This window comes from Schistocerca nitens, chromosome 5 (assembly GCF_023898315.1).
Source record: "Schistocerca nitens isolate TAMUIC-IGC-003100 chromosome 5, iqSchNite1.1, whole genome shotgun sequence".
Taxonomy (NCBI): domain Eukaryota; kingdom Metazoa; phylum Arthropoda; class Insecta; order Orthoptera; family Acrididae; genus Schistocerca; species Schistocerca nitens.
Genome location: NC_064618.1, coordinates 869,028,788 through 869,033,589, shown reverse-complemented (window position 1 = coordinate 869,033,589; position 4,802 = coordinate 869,028,788). Strand labels below are relative to the sequence as shown.

General features: G+C 43.4%; 1 pseudogene; it reads left to right on the top strand.

Moving 5' to 3' along the window:
• Positions 1-1,518: 1,518 nt before the first annotated feature.
• Positions 1,519-1,636, top strand: LOC126261328 (5S ribosomal RNA; annotated as a pseudogene).
• The last annotated feature ends 3,166 nt before the right edge of the window (positions 1,637-4,802 follow it).

Here is a 4,802-nt window from a genome sequence, read left to right as displayed (position 1 = left end):
CTCATTTTAGTCTAGTCTCAACAAATTCTAAAATTACATCAGGGATAGTAGTGTGAGATTGTTGCTAGCTGATCGAAAAAAACTTGCATGGAAAGTTGATGTGATATTTCGCAAAAATGTCCCCATGACTGAATCGGAGGAGAGCGGTTCCTTGTACAAGCAGAACCTTGAGTGTCATGTTTGTGGGCTTTCGATAGACAGAGAAGTGGAAACTCCATGTAGAGTCCATTGTCATCTAATGGAGAAATTCCATGGTGCTCCTCACATGTATGCAGCTTGAATTTCCAACTGCCATGACACATGCTCATCATTTTTCGCGATTTGAGTGGGTATGATGCTCACTTTCTGTTTCAACACTTGGGTTACTTTGGGTTGAAGGGTGATTTCAGTGTCATCCCCCACACTGCCGAGAAGCATACCTCGTTTTGCAAGAAAATCGCCCCAAGAATAATGCTCCGCTTCCTGGACTCGCTTCGTTTTCTGCATGCATTTGTAGAAAAACATGCTGAGGTGATGTGTCAAGAGGATATGCCTATGACTAGAGTGAATATCCTGATGATGCAAAGTATAAACGTATAACGAAGAAAGATGTCTTTCCATACGAATATTTGCATTTGATGGAGAGACTCCATGAAACTGCATTGCGCAAGATAACCACATTCTCCAGTAAACACAGGCATTGCCACAACAGATGCAGAGTATGGGCACATTGTGAATGGTTAGCAGGAGTTCAGCATTCCTGATTTAGGAAGATACAGGTATGCTAGATTATATATGAATAGTGATGTACACCTGCTCACAGACATCTTTAGAAGTTTCTGAGTGTATGCCTAGGCACATACTATGTAGATCCCACCTTCTATTTCACTACATCAGGGCTTTCGTGGGACACAATGTTAAGAAGAACACATGTCACCATTGAACTGCTGATCGATCTTGACATGCTGTTCTTCTTCAACCGCAGGATTCGTGAGGGTCTTTGCCAGTGCATGCACAGGCACAGCAAGACAAACAGCCTGTCGATGAGTGAGGAGGAATATATGCCATCTGAGTATTCAAGTTATATCCTTCAGCTGGATATACACAACCTTTACAGATACACCATGCAATGAAGTCTACTATTTGGAATGTTGCGGTGGCTGCCTGACGAGAAAATAGTCAAGATGCGTGATGTGGCTGAGGTTGCTAGAGTGTGTTATGTCCTGAAGGTGGAACTGGAATATCCCGTCCATCTGCATGGCAAACACAGTAACTCGCTGCAGTTTCCGGAGCGACTAGTAACATGAAATGATTCTACCCCAAAGCTGTTGACAACGCTGGAGAACAAACAGCGCTATCATAGTATACATAGTATATATCCAGCGCAGCTCTGGACGAAACGTTAGGAGCTGAAGAGTTTCATGGACCACGACCTTACATCCCGGAAGGTTTACCAGAAAACAGCGCTGTATTCTTCACTACAGCCATGTCTCAGTTATTTCGTCTAGTCGCATAAAATGGTTCCATTCCAAAGCTGCTGGCAACGGCCTTGCCGCCGTGGATACACCGGTTCCCGTCAGATCGCCGAAATTAAGCGCTGTGGGGCGTGGACGGCACTTGGATGGGTGACCGTCCGGGCCACCATGCGCTGTTGCCATTTTTCGGGGTGCACTCAGCCTCGTGATGCCAATTGAGGAGCTACTCGACCTCATAGTAGCGCCTCCGGTCAAACAAAACCATCATAACGACCGGGAGAGCGGTGTGCTGATCACACGCCCCTCCTATCCGCATCCTCGTCTGATGACGACACGGCGGTTGGATGGACCCGATGGGCCACTTGTGGCCTGAAAACGGAGTGCAGTGCCAAAGCTGTTGACAATGCTGGGGAACAAACAGTGAAATATTTCGCGCTACTGTTATCTCCAGAAGTGTCTTTGGTTGTGGACGTAAATTTTTAGTATTACCTGCAGAATCTCCTACAAGCTGTATCTATGGGTGGTGTAGTACATTGATGCTAACATTGAATAAAGGGCTCTCACAATGTGTGGTTCTGAAAAAGATTTTTACAAGTTAACGAACAATTCAATTTTTGCAAAACTATGGAGAAAGAGAATATCGCGAAATTCATTAAGTTTAGCATGGACGTTATGGTGCAAGAAATTTCACTGTCAGACCAAATTTCAGATGGGTCACCATCTTCAATAAAGGACTAGTCACTGTGGAAATAGCGAAGATCACAGTGCAGTTCACCAAGCTTGTCTATATTGGTATGTGTGTTCTTGATCTCTCCAAACTCCACATGTACCATTGTCACTGTGACTTTGCAAAGTGAAACTTGACCAACCCCAAGGTACTTTATGTGGCTACAGAGTGTTTCACCTACTGGGTGAGAGGCTGTGATCCACATAAAGCAATGAGGTGCAGCTTCGAGACTTTCAGCATGTCTGGATATACAGCCGATAATCCTTTTGGAATTACTCTTCATCCCAAAAAGGTTATCGGCCTGACGAAAGATGAGGCGAATGGATGACAGATTGTGGAGTTTTCTGAACTCAGATCGAAGATGTACGCAAATCGTATGGCTGCAGGTGGCATCCACAGGCAGACTAACGATGTGCATCACGCGGACTGATGGGCTATCAAGTTCGCGTGGTCAGCGTGACGGACTGCCGTCCTCAGGAGCCCGGGTTCGAATCCCGGCTGGGTCGGGGATTTTCTCCGCTCAGGGACTGGGTGTTGTCTTGTCTTCATCGTCATTTCATTCCCATCCCCATCCGCCCAATGACGCCAAACGCTCATTTCATTTCCGTAGGCTCTCAAGATTGAAGAGAAGCTGACAACTACGAACCACCTGCATCTCTTCGTGCTTGATGTCTCCCCCGACGTCGATGTCATCTTCCAGCAGCACAACTGTCCCTGTGTCGGAGACAGAACCATGCTACAGTGGTTTGAGGAGCACTATAGTGAACTCACGGTCATGTCAGGGCGACCAAATTCGCCCGATGTGCGAGAATCCTATGGAACCCATCTGTGTCGCTATTGGGCGTCACCAACATGTATGCAGTCCGCCTGCTTAGCTGGGTGGTAACGTGCTCTCCTCCCACGAAAGCGGACCCGCGTTCGATTCCCGGCCGGGTTGAAGATTTTCTCCGCTCGGGCAGTGGATGTTGTTTTGTCCTCATCATCATTTCATCCTCATCAGCCGTGTGCAAGGTGCCCAATGTGGCGTCGACTGAAATAAGACTTGCACTTGGCAGCCGAACTTCCCCAGATGGTGTCATCTGGCCGGCGATGCCGTACGCTCACTTCATTTCACTTACTGCGTACGCACACCAGCTGCCCGTTATTTACGCGCCCTACATGACATGGGCGTAGACATCTAATGATACATACTTCCACAAACCTACCAACAAACTGTCGTATCCGCGATATGCAGAATCAGTGATGTACTTCGTTGTGAAGACAAACAAACAAGCTATGAAGCAGGTGGTCATAATCTTTTGGCTCAATAGTGTACATGTGTGTAGGTTTGTATGTGGCTTTTTTCTTCACCTGGTGCTGCTAGTCCCCTTTTCCCATACATGTATTATATGTGTAAAAGAAATGATTAATTGGAAATAGAAATAAATAACCAGAATTTAAGTATGGTAAATAATGAAAGAAACGATCAAAAAATCAGAAAATAATTTCCTTTGTCACTAGTCTGAGTGCAAACAATACATCTCGATTATCTGATAGCATTAGTTTTAAACGAAAATGTTTATATTTTTCAGTCAGCAATGTTTTAAATTACAAGAAAACCAACTTATTGAAAAATAACCTTGTTAATATTTTGTAAATAAGCCATAAATTAAGAAGTTCTTATTGTTGCTAAACGCACAGAAAACAGTGTTAACCAAAATAAAAAAAACATTGTCAATAAACCACAAGTTATTTTTACGGTTCACTGCCTGAGTACGTAAAAGCGGAACCCTTATAGCATCACTTCGTTGTCCGGCCGCCTCTCTGTCTGTCTGTCCGACTGTTAACAACCCTTTTTACCAGCAATGGGTGGATGCATCAAGTTCAAATACGTGTCACGTATTAATGTCTATGGTCCCTGGGGGATGTAAAACTTTTAAGTTTCTAAGTCACTTCAATGAAGAGATACCGCTATTTGTGTCCCAAATTTTGATACTCGGAAACTGACTCATCAAAACCTATAGTGTGCTTCCTGTTGACCTAGAATGGTGAAACCCGGCAGGAGACAAGCTTTCACAGTACGAGTACAGTAAAAAATCTGAAACTTGTTACACTATAACTATACCACGCGAGAAAATATTGTTTTCCTTTGGCAATTTTTTATTCGTATTTCTCTATATTCGTCTCTTAAGACCATTTTTCCCCTGGATTGGGTTGCTGTATCAAGTTCAGATTTATGTCGCATATTAAAATCTATGATCCCTTTGCGGTGTAAAAAATTTAAGTTTCTGAGTTAAGGTGATCAAAAGATTCGGTTATTTGTGTCAAATATCTTGATACTCGCAAACTCAGTCATGAAAACCTTAAGGATACATCACGTTGACCAATGATCATGAAATTCGGCAGAAAACAAGGTTTCACAGTATAACTAAAACAAAAAATCGGAAACTTGTTATAGTCATGTCATATAAAAATATCTTTTGTCATTTGAACATACATTCCATTCATCATCCGTTAAAAGCGTAATAGATGAACATTATTGCATGCAGAACGCAAGTTCTAGTCATGTTTTAGTAAATAAATAAAAATGTTTAGTTAAAAAGTCTCCCTCTACATATATAAACTGAGGCACCCTGCTCGCT